The sequence below is a fragment of the Clupea harengus genome, chromosome 4 (assembly GCF_900700415.2).
Source record: "Clupea harengus chromosome 4, Ch_v2.0.2, whole genome shotgun sequence".
Taxonomy (NCBI): Eukaryota; Metazoa; Chordata; class Actinopteri; order Clupeiformes; family Clupeidae; genus Clupea; species Clupea harengus.
In genome coordinates, this window is record NC_045155.1 from 10,066,431 (window position 1) to 10,084,702 (window position 18,272).

Sequence of the window (18,272 nt, forward strand, 5' to 3'; positions counted from 1 at the left end):
GTTATTCTTTTCAAAATTGCCAAAGATTTCCTTGGCAAATACATGTGACTTACATAAAGGCAGCCATTTCAGATATAGCATTAAAAGGCCCACTGTTGCCTACAGTGCACCTGCAGTGCACAGATAATCCACCAGAGGGCAGAAGACGTCTCAGATTGCATACAGGGGGGTTTTCAGTATTGATCATAATGACGTAGACATCTCAAAAACGAATGTAGCAAATATGATACAATAGGCATTATGGGGTTAACTAAAACAAATAAGCCATACGTTGGGTAAACAGAAGAGGGTGCATTTAAACTTATATTGGTAAAACCGATATGAGGAGGCTGACACCAATATGGACTGCAAGTATCAAAAGTGGCTGCTGTAAAACTGATATAACATATGGTCTTTAGTCCCAAGAAAATACTCTGACCTGAAAGTGTCATGGATAAACCATCATTCCGTGAAGACACAGTGAATAGAAGTTTTAAAGTAATGTGCAGTTACTTACCTTTATCACATTTTTACTCCCATATATATTTCAGACACTAGCATTCTTTTGAATCTATAAACCAAGGTTATTTACTTAAACAGCACTAAATAGGAAAGATCCCAAGGTTTCCAAAAATGTAAGGAACTACACTTTGGGATTGTGTTGACTGTACACTAAAACGGTGTGAAGCAGTAAACACTATATGATCGCCTGTGCATGCCCAGGACAGAGGTCTGCAAGCAGCAGCCGTTGGGCTCCAATCCCAATATGCAAAATGCTCCAAAAAGTGAAAGACTGAATGATTTTGTAAATGTTCCGTAAGGATTTAAAGTTACAATGGATTTTGAAGATAGACCAAACCATGTCAGAGGAACAGAGGAAAACATGGTGTTACTTGTTGTAGCGACATCTTATGGATGATTTATTTGAAAGTGGGTAAAATACTTCTATATACTTTTATTAATTAGCCTACAAAATTCCATAAAGATTAGCCGTTCACACAAGCATGTATTAGCTTCTGAATTTTCATTGGCCTTAGGTAACATTTTGTTGAGCAAGCCAAATGGAACTTTAGGAGATGTGCGCAAATGTAGCTAAGTATAAGAAGTTGTAGTGCCCTCTATAGACAAAATCTAGGGTTAGCATACAAAGAATGTTGCCAAGTATAAGCATACCCAATGTCAACATTTTAGCTTAAGCCTTTCTTGAGAAATTGAAATTTGTCAGTTGCAGTTTGAACCTTTACGTCCCAAGATATTGACTAGCGAAGCTGTAGAGTTTTGCATTATTCACTAGGTGGCACTACTTGACTAATAAGTTGTAATGAGCTAGGGTAATGTGGCTCCAGGCCAACTTGCCATAAAGATTTCGTAATTTGTGACTAAACAGTTGTTGAGCTGCTGCTCAAAAAGTGCTTTAAGCCTAGTCCACTTCAGGGGGCATTAGCATGAAGGGACATGGCCACCTAGGGACACAACCTTATATTCCGTATCAGCCACGTGGGACTAGAATCATGCCAAGTTTCATGTGGATCGGTGAAGTCTAAGTGTATCATATCGTCTGTGGGGGGAAAAAACCTTTCACAAACACTGTATGCAGACATAATACAGACATAATAATCTAAAGATCAAGTCGAACCAAACAGAGGGGCAGAAAAAGGTAGAATAGAAAGCTAAATTGAGAAACACAATCTTCACGTGCCTTGGGATTATGCCATTGTTGTGGGTAAAGAGGTATTTTTGAGAATATGTAGGCCTTAAATTCAAATATCAGTGATCTGTGATGTGAGTTTAACAGAGATGGCCCTTTCTCCTTAAAGCTGCACATGAGAACAGCAAGATTTCGGTCCAAATTTATAAAATTTTACACAAATAGTCTCTCCGCTTTGTTGTTTATTCTTCTCTTATAAAACGGATTAAACCTCCATGGTGTCTGATGAAATGTTTAATTTGAAGTCCCTCATGGTTCCACATTAGTTATTCATCAGGCATGTATAAGGGCCTATGATAAACCAATATTGCTCCCTGATTGAGCTTCTGGTCCAAGGATTATCCAGTCGCACTAATAAGGTTTTCCAGTCCAGAAGGAATTGCCCAGCTAGAAACGTGCCATGCATAGCACAGTCGCGATCTCCTTGATGTACCCCGGCAGCACAATCACCCTGGTTGCAGAGACACTCTCTGCTCTGGCTGTTTATTCCACAGTTGTGAGGGCTTTTCTTCTGTAGTGCCAGTGCCTTTTCCCAAGTGAATGTGGTCTGATTTGTTCCAACCATCGTTCTCCAAATGCTTCACTTGCTGCCCAGATTAGCGTGCGCTCTTGTTCACTCATCAATATGCATATGCCGTGCATGAACCCGTGTTGTCTTCTCTGCTTCTTCTTCTTTTTTTTTGCCTTCTCTCCCCCCCACCGCTTTTGTGTTTTCATGTTGGCTGAGAAACTTGAAATTGAAATGCAAAAGGGGGGGTAAACTTGAGCTCTCCTGCTGCTCTTCATTTTTGCAGTCAGAGATATATGCTGAACATCAAACAGTGGTCAGTCAACTGAGTAATATGCAGTGCTGTTATAATGCTACCACAGCACTGAATTCTAATTATAAAGTATGAAATATTTCAGTGAGGTTGCCTTTTTTTCTTAACATACGAAGACTAGAAATAGGAGGGTTAAGTTGGGGTACATGTAGTTCTGAAGCAGTTGTTAATGAGGAAGACATTGGGCTGGACTGGCTACAAGAGCAGAGTTGGCTCCACCCTTCAAGCATGTAGACAAGCATAGCAAGTCTGCACAACATTGTGTGTATGTGTGTTTGTGTGCATGCACATATGCATGAGTATTTTGTGTTATGTGCCTGAGACATAGACAGTGATGGTGTCCTATTTAAAGAAGTTGTCACTAGCACATCTTGTAGATTGCAGCCACCTCAGTTCTGCCCTCTCAAAACAAGGCAGGGTGTTGTGAAGCTTTGCTCATTAGAAAATAAATGCCTGTCAGTCCTCTTCACATTCCTTATCGCAAAGCAGGGCTTTGCAGCATTATGTCAGCTGAGAAAATGTTAGCATATTAATTATTGTTTGGCCCTAGAGGCACAATCAGTCTGACTGAATGAAGTGAAATATGGATATATTTGGACCATGAACCATATGGGCCAACATGAATAGACCTGATAGAGCTGTTCTGTAACAGTCAAACAGCAACATAAGCATTAACCATGCAAGAAAAGTATTTTTCAGTTTTTTTTACGTTTTTGTAGGTAAAGATTTATTTAGATGATGTATGATCATGTGAAGGAGATATACACTCACCTGTCACTCCCACTAGCCATCCTGACTACTCTCAGTGTGGTTTTGTGCCCTGTGTTGGAAATTCTGAAAAAAATGTAAGAACAGCTTTTATAGCACAACATTGCCAAATGTATAACAAAAATACATCAGAAAAACGGGTTGTTTTCATCCGTGCCAACTGTACTACTGCTGTTGCTTGCAAGGCAATCCTATTGGGTTTTGGCTAGTTCTAGTTCAGTATTTTCCCAAGCATTGTATCCCACTTTGCTCAGCACAGGTTCTCATACGCAAGGCAGTTTATTTAGAGAATCAGTATTGCGAATATTTGAGGAAAAGAAAAAAATATGTTTCTTATTTATAAAGATTCAGTTTTGTTGGGGACATTTTTGTTAGGGACTCTCCTACACAGCCAGCTTCACAATTGAAGAGACTCCCCATGTGCAACAGTGGGAGTTCTATATGCTAACAGCTGGCTTCTTTTCAGTTAGACTCTCCTAGCTTACCAAATTCATTTGTGACTCGCCTTCAGATGTCCCTGTGATAATTGTATGAGTTTGGCACTGCTGTCTTCATCTTTCAGAGATTTGAGGAGTCCCCTTCAAATAAGCTGCTACCTCAGAGAGCTTGGCTCGGATTGTGTGTTTAAATACATTTCATTCTGTGTGTTTGATCCTCGTTGTTTGTGTCTGCATTCTCTTGCTTGATGATTTGCCACACAGTATCCAATGGCTTTCAACCCTACATGAGAATCGGGATACCATCACATAGGAATAGAAAGCCATAGAACACAAGTGAACAAAAATACTCTGAACTGCCTTCTCACTCGCTTGTTTTTGATGGCTTGTCGCAAAACACCAGCAGAGCTAAATGCCGTCTCGATTTGTCTTGTAACTCACTGTATCATTTTCTTCGCAGGAGCCACACAGTAGGAAATAAAAAAAATTGGGCAAAGTTGCAGGCAGAGCAGAAGATTAAAAACTCACATCAACATGAATAATTAAACAAAAGAATGAGTATTATTCAGCCTTTTCTGGCCTGGGAGGCATGAAGCGTTTGTATCTCATTATTCTTTTTTAAGTAACTCCTCAGAGAATGATTTTTTTATTTCTTTTCCCCCTCAACCCATGCACCTCTGAGCACTATTTGGTTTTACACTCTTAAGATCTGTCTGCAAGCCCTTCAGTCCCAAAGGGCATTAAAGGAGTAGTCTTTGATGAAACACTGGTAACTATGCAAAAGAAAAAGGTACGATGCTAATGAAAAGGGTTTGTAGTTGCCACAGCTACAGCATACTTCAGGGATTACGTAAACATGAGTTTCTATTCAGTACCAAGCCTCTTCCTGACTTTCTGATCTTCAGACAAAAGATTTGAGAATGACCTCAGTGATCATTACCGGTGCCCTGGGAACAGGGCAGATTTGGGTAATTAACAGAATCTTTGTGCTAACAGCTCCGGGGAAAACGTTCCAGGGGGCCGTAGTTTTGTGGGCTCGCCTCAAGAAACCGAACTGTGGATGTTCCGTTTGGGACAGAACAAGTCTCAGTACTCCCTGTGCTTCCCTGTAGATTTATTAACTCTTCTTAAAGGTGTGTTCAGCCTCTTTTCTTTACTCATTCTCAACAAACCTGACATTGCCATTCCACAAGTTGTATTGCATTCATTGTGGTTTGGAAACTCAAGGAGGATTTATTTGGGTTGAAGGGGTTATAAACCTGGAACACACTGAACCTTCGTTCACTGTCATCATTGTGGTCTGGAGCTGTTCCACTTGATTCAAATTGGGCTAGGAGCATAGCTAACAAGCATTGATCCAAATTATAATAAGTGACAGGATCCCCTTGCAGCTCATGCCCCAAACACAGAGATCACAACAGTGCAGAGCTAGCTTGGTAGATACAATAAATCAAACTTGCCAAACCCAATCAGGAGATGAGATGTAACTTTACCTCAACAAAGGTCTATGTGACTTCCTGATAAGTTCTCCACAGCTTTATTCCTTTGATAGCAGCATCTTTTTTGAATACCCTGATCAACAGATATGACATTGTTGTATTTTGAATGAAGACACAGCCCCACTACTCAACCACAGGAAGAGCCGGAGGAGAACTCAAAAGAGTTATTTGGAAAAAAATGAACAGGGGATATACAGTGTAGGTATAGCCAGGCTGGTTTGTTTTGTTCTTTATTGTGTAGACTAAAATGGTGGTGAAGAAATAGCAATCGTACTAGTAGAAGGAAGATCATTAGTATTAGTAGAACATTAGTAGCCCCAAAATATGTATTATGCCATCTTTAATATCTCCAACAATCATGACCAACAATCATGGTTAATGACCAATGTCTTCCCCTTCCCCAACACATTGTGACACACCACTCCCATTGATTTTGCTGCATATTTTTCAGCAAACCCTTCTCTCGCCAGGATATTCTTGTCAGATGTAAGTTTAGCAGTAATTGTAGTAGCTTCCTACCTTGTGGACAGAGTATCAATGTTAATGTCTGTTTCTATTCCCTGATAATTTCTGGATGCTTTTGAGATGAGCCCTGTCTCTGCATATAAGGTGCAATTAAAATGTCATAACACTATTAACAATTGAATACTGGAACACAATATCCACTCTTTTCTGGCTTGTTTATTCTTCTGGACAAAAGTATTCTTTGTCATTAAACATGCCATTATCTTCTCCATCCTGTTTGTCAGTGTATGAATCTCAGGCTGTAATTTTCTTCTGTTGGACACAATTTGACAGTCACGCCCTCCTATTGATATTTCAGGGGCATAGCACTAGTTTTTTAATCTTGCACTTGAATGACCAAAAAATCGCCGTTTTGTCATTCCCACCCACTGACATTGCACACTGCTGCATTTCAAATTTCATGACATTATTCCTGTGTTTAAACAGTTATCCATATCTCTGTAGATGTAGATAACACCTGATGTACAACTCTGATTCCCCCATTATAGTGGCAGTTAATTTTTTGTTTTCTTATGAAAATATAGCAAATCATATGACAGTTACTTAATATTTAATCCTTCTTAAGTGCAGGTTTGACAATACAAAATAAAGGCTTAGCAAGGATGGCAGTCAGATCTAAAAGACTACATCATTTACAGTCGCCTCGCGGTATTCACCATACTTGCAGTGTGTTCCCCAGATCTAGCACTACTTAAAGACTGAAAAACAAATCCCAATTTCTAAAAGACTGGACAATCTATGAACCCCCTATCTCCCCTAAAGCTCCGTGAGAGCGCATTCCTCCCTTTCACTCATGTTCTGCCTCAATAACATTGCTTTCCCTTTGCTGCAGGTGAACCAAGCCCAGTGTTTTATTTTCCTAGAGAGAAGACATGGACTACACGGGACGAGACAGAGGGACAGAGACTCCATTTGTTGACATCGTATCCTGTGCATAGCTGAAAGGTAAAGGGGCTTGGGTAATGGGGAGAGAGTGAGAGGGGACTAGCAGGTATTTGTCAATGCTTTCTACATCCCTGCTATTCACTACAAAAGCCCCATTGAAGCAGGGCTCTCTCTTTTTCTCTTTTTTTTTTCCTCCCTCTGAGAACACAAAGCCTCCTGTGGGGCTCTCAGGCAAGTCCTGAGCATGACTTCCAGCCGCCTGTGGTATAAAGGCTCAGTGCTGGTGCATTACAATCACACAGACTGAATATGGAATTGGGATGATGGGAAGCAATCGCCATTCACCTTCTCTACCAATCTCACAGTTTGAAATGCTCCTGCATCGGGTTTTATGACGGCACCATGTGTTTTAGTGGCCCACCCTTGAGAATTCGAGGAGGTCCTATTTTTGTATTTGTTTTTTTGTTTTTATTGTGTTGGCATTACCAGGAGCGCAAGTCTACAGAAATCTAATGAATGTTTTTTTTATGAACCTTTTAAACAGCTGCTGGTGGAGCCCACCACACCGCCGCTAATCCCCCCCACAACCCCCTGTTTCACCATCTCTGGCTGTCAGCCGTCTCTCTGGAAATGAGAACGGACAGGCGGCAGGCTGCTCATCCATCTTGGTGCGCTGTCTGCGCAGTGGTCTGATGAACTGTGTTTGTACTTGTCACCCGATACCCACATCTATCTGTGGGGGTTCAAAATGTGTGAATGTGGATATTAATATTGTCCTAATGGTGTAAAATTACCATAATGTGCTCACGCTATACAAGTGGATTTGGAGATGAGTGCCCAAGGGGAACATTGATGAATGCCTATTCAACCATAAATATGACACATCTGGATGATAAGTATTGGCTAGCAAAAATGTTTTTTGTGTTAAAGCTTTGCTTGTATTTCTATTTGGCAATCCTATCTTTCTCTTTGGTTTAGGTAAATAATAGAAAAAACAACCAGAACTACAAGAATGATGTAGACAAGACATGAAACTAAATATTTTGGTGCAACTCTCCATTTCCTCTTGCCCATTCTATCTTTGCATCAGCTCTTATCAATGTGGGGGGAAAACAGGTGTATGTTCACTGACTGTGAAGCTGAAAATAAATCACGACGGACTCATCACTGTTAACCACACCCATGACTCAAGACAGTTCTGTTTTGAGAAACCAAAATATTGATCTATCTCACTGAGACAATAATAAGAGAGATGGATGGGCCAGGCGAAATGTGGTGCTGGATAAATTGACATTCTCAGTGCTGTTATAGCATATTTGCTCTAGCGTATTTGATTTACCGCAAGAGGAGGGAAGGGAAAGCAGAACACAATGTTTGTTCAGGCTTTGGCGGCAAAGCCGGGAGGAGAGATCTGCCTCATTATTTCTGTATTGTGGTTATTTATTTCCTATGTCTTCTTAAAATCAAATGAACATTGAAATATTTTCACAAGCTCTCGTTAGTTCCAAACCCTTTGATTTCAAATGAATAAGTGAACAGATATATCATTCAGTTGATTACATTGAATCAAGTAAACTGCTTTTAAATCAAATACAATTTCAATCTCACCCCTTTCATCAAGTTGCATGTTAGACACAATGCTGAAAAATTACAATTGCGCACCTGTGACGAAATACCCTATCTGAAACAAAGTCCTGCCCTCCAGTTTGTAAAGTAGTCTAGAACATGAGTATGTTTGGTTGGCCATTGACCAAGTTCCTTCTCTGCTCTCCCTGGTCCTACCCACAATTCCACCAGTTCCCTACGACTCTGTGCCATACCAGAGCTGGCATAGAACATCAACCGCTTTTGAGTGTCCGGGCAATTCTGTTCACAAGAAGGAAAGGACCTAACCCTCTCCCTCATTAAGTTTCCATCCAGTGCAGCGAACTGGCTGGGGATGACAGAACCCTACTGATCCTTTAACCCCCGGGAAGCTCGTTCATGCGTGTCCGAGCATAAATTATGAGGGCAAAAATATTAAACTTTTTCCTAACAAAAGGGGTGAATCGCAGGCACAGGGAAGATTAGATTAATCCCCGACTTCCTCTGTGTCTCAACTCCACTGGGAGCCAATTTGAGTAATTGTCACATACCAGATGTTCATGTGTGAAATAGAGAGAGGTGCACAGGGAGAGGAAGAGAGAAAGGTGGAGAACAGCAGACAGAGCCTGTGTATTATTCATCATCAAATACCAGGTGTCCGTTTGTGTAGGATTATGGATAAACATTGCAAACCCAGAGATCTATAATTACCATAAGATCAAGTGCATAGCTCTTCAATTCACTGAAAGCCTTTATGGTTTCCCTCCTGGTTAGGGGATGGCTCAGAGATTCCTTTGTGTAACACTTATCAAAACTGTGCAATCAGCCTTGATTTAACACAAACTACTTTAACAAAAACCTTACTCCTCAGTCTCACCCACTCTAGGTAAAAATTCACCTCATTCTGGCCATCCTAATTAGACAGGGGAGAAAAATAAAACGGCATGCAGTGGTTCATTAAAATTCCACTAAAAAGACAAGAGCACTTCACCCTGAAACCCTGCCATTGTTAGCGCATGTACGGTCTGCACCTCACGGCCAGTCTGAGCGCACAAAACTACACATTCCTCTCTTGTGCATCTGCCCTTCTCCGCCCCCTTCTCCAGGCTCTAACACTACGGTAGTCAGTTTGTGTTCGATATCCCCATTGTATCTCACCCCATGCTATCATGCTGTGGACACTATCGTACGTATTTCAAGCCACACAGCTGCCAAATATCATATAGCATCACTCTTAATTTTACACTCACCTCCTCTTCGCCATCCTCTGCCGGTGCCTGGGCTGGAGAAAGCGCAGCATCTTCCGAGCCCTCATACTGTATGGAGAGACAATAGGTAGGGAGAGAGGCTGAGTTAACAAGTAAGCCAGGCTAGAGGGAGGGGGAGGGCAAGAGGAAAAGGGAAAGAGAGAGAGAGGGGAGGGAGGGAGAATTTGTATGAGAAAGGGAGGGAAGCATGTGAGGTGAACGAGTTTAAAGGAGTTCAGGTAAATGAAAGCTGTGTAGAGGGAACAGGTTGAACACGATGGAATTTTTTTTTTAGCAAATTCTAGGCATGTTCATCTATTTTCAAAATGTGTAGGTTTTTTCTTGCTCAGGAGTAATAAAGAAGTTAAGAATAAGTTAAGAAAAAAAAATGCTGAATCTACTGGTGAAATGAAAATGTGGGGAAATCGAGGGGGAAAAGCAGACGAGAAGAGAGAAAGAATGGGCCCTGCCTTTTACCAAGCTCCTTTCTTACTTTTTTGAATGAGAGTCCTTGTGCTTCAGGCTTGGCAGCGATCCCCGGCTTCTGGGATGAGTAGAATAAAACAGTGAGGGGGGTCTATTGTGAAATTCCCCTTCCTTTCAACCCAGGAACTCTGGTTGATCTCTGTAAGCAGTTTCTGGATGTGCTGTTTTTCAGTAATCCCGTAAATTCTCCTCTTCTTTAACTTAAAAAACATCTTCATGAATTGCACCTGACTTAAATACTGTTCATTTGTATATCCGGACTATATCTTACCCTTCTGCCAACCAAGAAGTGAAGTATTAGGTCTCGACGGTTTTCTTTTTTCTAATCCCCCTGCCACCCCCCGTACTTCTTCTATTTGCTTTTTCTGTTGCTGTAAGTTTCTCCTTGAAAAAAGACGAATTGAAGTTTCTTTGCGCTCTATCCCCATTTAGCCTTTTCGTTGTTGAGCGTTTTCTTTTTTTTCTTTTTTAAGATGGGGATAGAAAAAGATAAACAACCAAAAGGAATCCTGTGATCTTCAGAGTTTATGTCCATCATGTTTCTTTCTTTTCTTTGGTCTGAAATAACAATCCGTCCGTGACAGAAAAATCTGGAGCAGGAGAGTTGCGCTTGGTGCAGGGGATGAAGACAGCAGGTGCTCCCCCTTTCTCTGAGCCACATTCACTTTCCTTCCCCTTCTTCAGCCTTTACACTGCAGAACTCCTACAGGACAACAAGAGCAAAGAGAGAGAGAGAGAGCGAGAGAGAGAGAGAGAGAGAGAAAGAGCACTGGGATACAGAGCCTACCAGAAAATAATTAAAGAGTGGTAAAGAAGTGAAGATACCACAGTGTGCCATCCTGAGCCGAGCTTTCTCCACATGACTGGAGAGAGACGGGGTGCGAGGGAAACGGAGAGAAAAAAGAGAAAGGATATGAAGGTTGAAGGGAAGGGGAGTAAGAATGTGAAGAGGGGTGGGGATTAGTTTGACTGCCTCCATTCTCTGCATCCTTCTGTGCTCCACTGTGTGCGTCTCCTGTACTCACACAGACCTTCACCGCATCAACGGCACTTAAAGAAAACACCATTTCCCTCACAGCCCCCACCCTTTCTCTCTCTCTCTCTCTCTCTCTCTCTCTCTCTCTTTCACCCACCCCACCATCCACCCCCCCCCCCCCCCCCATGAAATAGACACTCCAGCTCACTTCATTACTATTCACTGGGTCTCCCTGAGACACGCATCGCTACCCTACTGCATGACAGAGAGAGGGAGGGAAGGAGGGAGAGGGATTGAAGAAGGGGGAGAGGGAGAGAGGGAGGGAGACTGAAAGAGAAAGAGGGAGGGAAAGGAGGAGAGGAGCTGAAGTCTTCTAATTACTGTATCTTCTGTTTCATCAAAAGCAGGCCTTGTCTGTCTGGATGCATGTTAAGCGGTATTATGTGCCAAGCAAAGTCAGTGGTAATTGACACCACTAAACGCAAATGCCCAAATGAGAGATTTCTTGGGCAAATGCAGTATCTTTCAGACGATCCACAAATGTTACTGTAACGCAGCCAGCTTTGTTCAAGACAGTAACATGTACACAACAAATAAATAACTAGACTATTGTTGGCTAAAATGTTGTGGGTTTTGTATTGGTTGTGCTGTATGCTCTAACCCATATTCTCACAGAATAATGAAACAAAATTACAACCCTCTGACTCTAGGTACAGTCTGAATATGTGCACTGTAATGATGTGATTAAACTTCTACAGTTCTCTTCTTTAAATCTCCTATAATAATGTCTGGTATGTGAGCTAGATCGGGGATATTATTTGTGCAAATGAGTGCAGCTGTCTGCTCTCGGAGGGCAGATAGCTCAGGTGCAGTTTTGTGCTTGCTCGGCATTAAATTCTTCCTACATCAATCTGAAAACACTGTCACATCCTATTTAGTAAATCCGTCTCCCCCCATGGGAACTAATCCTCTGTTATCCCGTTACTCTTTTTTTCTACCTTTTTTCTCTCCCACGCTCTAAAAAAGAAAGGTATAATCGCTCTAGTATCTCGCTTGAGAAGATGGCGAAGGAGAAGGGAAGGAGCCGAGTTCAGTGTCACTTTCACAAATTACGCTCCACTGCAGCCAGCCCACCGAATCCACTCTTAGACATTTCAGCGAAACGAAGCTCAGCATGTCAAGTTCACCCTGCTCTTGAATAAGTCTGACAGAGATATGTTACCATTACAGTCGGAGGTTGTGGTGACTCCAAGAGTTGTAGCAGTGTGTTACCATTGCCTTTCATGCTTACTGCTTGGCTCTAAATTGATTGTCCCAGTGAATTGTGGAGAAGTGTGTGTGTGAATTGTGGATAATGTGTGTGTGTGTGTGTGACAGAGAGAAAGAGAGTGGGTGAATAAGTGAGTGAGTGTGTGTGTGTGTTTGTTTGTGTGTGTGTGTGTGTGTGTGTGTGTGTGTGTGTGTGTGTGTCTGTGTGTGTGTGTGTGTGTGTGTGTGTGTGTGTGTGTGTGCGTGCGTGCGTGTGTGTGTGTGTGTGTGTGTGTGTGTGTGTGTGTGTTTGTTTGTGTGTGTCTGTGCGTGTTTGTACACTCTGTTTTACATTGCCTGCTTGTGTTCATAGATAGTGATTAAAATAAATGGCTCCTACCCACAAATCCATGGCAGCCTCTGTATTTATAGAAATCCCATTGTTAGTGCTGTGGAACTGTTCCTATTACAGCCTCCCCTGAACCATTACTTCCTCTGCCCATTGCCTGTCCAATCCTGCATCGGTGAGGGCGTGAAAAATGGGAATGGATAACTACTGCTGCTGGCCCCCGTATATCCAATTGAAGAAAAGCCCCATCCTGCCAAACTGCATGGCGAACAGCCTGTCACACAGCATTTCCCTCGCCACAGTCCAGACGATGTGCATTTCTGAAGCGGAGGCCCCTCTCTCTCAGTCTGGTCAGCCAAGCAGCAAAGCTCTGCTGAACTTTAATTTAAGGTGGCAGAATGAGAGAGGGTCCACTTTTGGGGAACAGTGTATGGGCCAGATTCATTTGATGCCAGGTGCTTCCTTGGAGTGACTGACATGCTTATTGTTTTCCTGACTCCCCTTAAACCTGCGTGCAAATCTTCAACAATTCTCACATAAAGATTTGTTTCCTATTTCGGTTATGTTCAAGCTCTTTTGAATATAAGTGAATATCAGTATTATTAGTGTTACCAGTTTTACTACTTCAGCTGCTATAAGAAACAGATAGTGAGCCCAGTTTACTTGAATTTACAAAGACAGTATTACAACATATTCACATTTCCGTGCCAGTTCCGTGTAAGAAGGAGGTTCAACAGTGGCGGAATGTGACCAGAGAAATAGGTGCTACCAAGTTTCATCGAGCACAAGTTTTATATTTTGCAATGTGCAGCTCATACTGTACAAATGTGCTGCTTGACAGAATGCTATGTGTTGTAATTGCTTAATTTCGCCATTGGGTGTTACTCAAATGATGATGGGCAGGTGCATAAATGGAAAAATTAATGCTCCAAGTTGTTTTGTAAAGCATATTGTCAAACGCTAATGGTTGTTTTTGTCAGATGTTTCTGTCTGTTGATAAACTTATTTTCTTCCACCTTTTTGTATTGTGGTTTAGCTCAGGGTCTTCCGCAGCACTCCACTCAAGTCTATATCTAGTCACCCAAGATAGTGTCCTGCCTACCCTTTCTATACATGACCACACACAATAAACATCTGATTTGGAATAAACAAAATTCATGTGTCTACCCAAAGTGCAATATGGTCAGGAAGAGTCGACACAAAGGGGCTTAACATTACTGTGCAAGTTGAAGATGCCTGGTGTATCAGAGCCTAAAGCTAGCTGGCAGCAGTAGCTGCTTGCTACATGTGAGCTAACTTTAGCATGTGTGTCCTATTGCCTGCAGCTGATCGAGGGCTTCTCTCCTGTGTAATGTTTTCTCTAAAACTGCAGTTCCATATCTGACCACAGATTTACATGGGGAAATTGTGGGACACTGAGGACTTGCTTTGGGCAGAGACGACCTCTGTCCCACATGAAACCTAAGTGTAGCGGAAGAGGCGAGCAATGTGCAAAGTGAACCTCATACTCAAACATTTAAACGCCCAATCATTGTTTTCGCAACTTATAAACATAGTAAGAAAAAATGCTTCACTACTTTTAAAGGTCTAATTGAGTACGTTAACAAACGATAATTGATCAAACTTTTATTTTAAGAATCTATATTTTGAAGTGGATTCATTTTTGGTGGGGTACTGCCCCACCTGCCCACATGGACGAGCCATAGCTGTGGTTCAGTGAGAATTGTTTAAGGCAAGATTTATGCCTTTCACCATTTGTTAATCAAAACCCATTGCTTTTCATCATTTTATAAGAATGCTAACATTAAAAAAAGTCAGGTTTTGACCTTGCTCACCAGCACATCAATCTTTCAAGTCACATCTGACATCAAGGCACATCTGCCTGTCTCAAGTGAGTTTTAATGTTTTGCCAGTGTGCTTTCTCCAGCTGTTCATGAAGCATAATTGGCTGAGAAGATGCCAAATTAACCACAAGAACCTTCTAACTTCATCCAGATAGATAGATAGATAGATAGATTGATTGAATGTGAGAGAGAGAGAGAGGGAGAGAGAGAGAGAGAGAACATTAATGTGCTTGTGTTGATATAATAACATTTTTTATTTGCTTTCAGATATGCCTTTTTTTTAACATGATTAGTGTAAAAGATCTCTGAACCTGAATTGTTAACCCCGGATAGGTCTGAAATGGAAACTGTATCACTAACAATTATCCTGACAAGTTTCTTTTGTCATGCATATACATGTAGACTTTTTGTAATGATGCATGTAAATCAAACATAAAGCCACATCTTATGCACAACTCTAACTTCCAATTTTAGTCAAATTGAGATGACACCTGCTAGCGCAGACACATGCTAGCTTTCGGTATCATCCCGTCCTCTCCCTAGCATAATGGCACAAAACTACTACAAACACAAGAGACACAAAACACAATTTGGTCTCTGTAGGCATTGGTAATGAAACAACATCCGTGGGGTTCGAGTAAATAAATAGTTATAATCATGAGTTCCTTGTCAATGCGAATGGATGATTTAGCCAAGAAATGTTAAGCATTTATTAAGTATTAGTATTTACTAATCATTACTGTCTAGTTCTGGACCGAGAAGGAAGGTGTACTGTTGGCAACCGTGTAAGAAGGAAGGTGTACTGTTGACAACCGTGTAAGCAAACAAAAAAAGACATATTTGCACCATGTGCTAGCAAACATTATCCCATATCACATTTCCCCTGTGTGACCATTTTAGCTCAGGCACCGGGAACCAGAGATATTATTAATTCAATATGTCTAAAAAAAACGAATTGACACACCTGCCTTTGGTTGCCAAAATAAATCCTGTGTTTACACACCTTTGAGACACAGAGAAAATCTTTCAGGCTGTGCAGCTTTGTAAGACCATTTTGATCATTTTTGAATATTTACTGATTTTCAATGTGGTACGAAAGCATGAAAAACATATGTGCACTTACTGTATGGTTTGTGGATGTGGATATGGTATGATACATTGAGATATACTGTTGAGAGACAAATTTTACATGTATGTATGAATGTGGATTCCTTCCATATTGACCTCAGCCAAGTAAGACATTGTTCCAATTTTTTTTACAACAAAAAGCATGTTGGCCTTCCTTAACTTTGTGCAAAAACATTGGTTTGTTTTTATTCATGAGGTGTAGCTCCCTTACCACCTGCATACATGCATTGTGACTCAGAGTAGCAATGATTACTGTTTGTGCGTACATAATGTTGGGTTGCTCAGTGTTTGCCAAGCCTGCTTGCAGCTGGAGAAGAATGCCTTCAGATAGTCTACTGTGCTCAATATTTTCTCTCCAGAGAGGCCTACTCCAGAGGATTCAGAAACTTTGGCTTGTTAGTCTGACAGTTTACTTTGCACTTTAGGGGATACTCAGTTTAATAGTTGCACATTATGGATGAATGTATTCAAGACTTTATCATCTTAATATTGAAACGGTTTTGATTGGTAAAATTGATAGTTTATAAAATGTAATTTAAATGTAACATCGCTGCTGAATATTGGACAAATATTCCCTGAATGCCTACTCTAAACTTTGTGTTAACCACTCAACTGTCAAGGCTCAAAGGCCTTGGACCTTCAGCCGAGTGAACTGAAATGTTGTTCAGCATGTTTACCATGTAAAGTAAAAAATGTTTTTGGGAAAAACTAGCCATCTGGCGCCAGCCAAAATCTTGCACGCTCAGTTGTCATATCTATCGTATCAGAATTAATTACATTTTTCACTGGGCAAATCAGCAATCTTTGAGGAATATTTAAGGTGATGCAAAAAAGAAACACTGTGGTTGAAAACCAATTAAGTCAACATCACTGTGCTCTTGGAGGTCGGAATTGGCAGTGCTGTCATTGGATCCATTTTATCAGAGGTTCCTTGGATATACTGTATTTGTTGAAACCTGAGTATGAAGCTGCACCGAAAGCTTTTCTCCAGGGAAATTATGTGTATGTTTTCCCTGGTGGATTCTGTAAGAGTGATTTACCAGGTAGCTCTGCTTACTCTGTTGCTGCCAGCGCTATGAGCTACGAGCTAATGCAGTCACTTTTAGTGTAATTTTGGTCAACACCCCTTGAGTGATGCTTCTGACCTCATGAAACCCCAATGGAGAACTTCCACACCATTTGTGGGATGACAACACAAGGCCAATTCTGAAAATGAGCTCCACCAAAACAGTAGGCATAAAATGGTTACATGAAATTTTGATTATTTAATTACTAAAATAAAGTGTGAACACTCTTGATGTGATTTTTTTGTAAAGAAGATTATGAAGAGAATATGAGTTTTAAACACAACTCCTATGTGGATATGGTGCATGAGGAGTTTTCAAACACTCTCATTCTAGTGGCAGTGAGGCTGAATACTAAACACATCAAATCTTTTAAATATATGTATTGGGAAAAATCTCTGGTTTGGTCACATAGCTATAAAAAAAACTCCCCTTTAAATAGAACACTGCTATAAACTTCTTGCTGGCCACAACTCCTCAGGGACAACACATGAAATTATTGACCCTGCAGCCTCACTGCCATCTTCCAGTGTTGCAGGGCTTTTTGAAGTGCTTCAGTGGAGATGGATTAGACTCATAAGAGGTCTCAACAGCCTAGGAAAACTCAATTCTATACTACTGGAGGCACAACACTGCCATCACCGCGGTTCTAGGCGTGCTCCATCTTCTGACCTTGGAGAAGCCGATGAGTTCGGTTCTGGAACACTCAGGCTTATCGCCCTCAAATCATGTGACAAATAGGAAGTCCATCCCCCACTCCCCAAGGTGATTCCCATTTTTCTACCATTACCCAAGATTTCTGTCAAAGAAGCCTAATAGTTAGGCTTTTCCAAGTCTACAGGTCTTACGCCATAGCAAGATGTTTCATGCATGAAGGCTTTATGCAGTAACTTTCGAGGGCATTGTATTTCATTGTACATCTTTTCATCTTACTTTTTTCCCTGTCTTTGCCTCTCTCCCACTCCTGAGTGATAGTTGCTTGGAGCTAGTGGCTGCAGCGCTGTTGTCTCAGTGCAGAGACACTATCTTCAGCTGCCTGTCTGTTCAATTCAAGGCACTCACTCACTCTATTTTTGGCCAGGGAAAGGCATGGGTTGACGAGGTGTTGAGATGATGGGCTGAGGGTGGGTGGGTATAAAGGGCTTGACTGGTGAGGGGCTTCACCCCTCCCATTTCTGTTTTCCCACCCGGTGAGTTGAAGGAGAACTAAAAGGCTGTGTGGAGGTGTTTGTATTTAGATTTGCATAGCCCCACCATTTGGTTTCTTCCCCTCCCTACCAATAATTGGCATGTGGTTCACATTAGTACGGAAGTATGGAGACAAACAAAAATTATTTTGGCATAGCACTTTGGGAGGGAATACATAAAAATCCTACAATAAAAAAAACCGCTGCCTTGCATGCTGTCATAGCAGGTGCAAGGCTTTTTGAGAATTAAAATTAGGCCCACACTAATGAAACCATCAATTGTTTCAAACATCTTTAAGCAGCATAATATGCATACTCTCACAGAAGGACAGAAATAAAGGGAAAGGGAGAGGGGGAAAAGAGAGAAAGGGGAAGGAAAGAGAAAAAACACGTTCAAAAACGTCACAGCCGACTCAAGGAGTGACTGATGTGTCAGGATGGACTGATTATCAGTTGAACAGATTCTCCTTGTGTTCATGCAGTTGTACTCTCTTGCCCTTGAGGCTCATCATCAAGGTGTTCGTTTCCATTATCGGC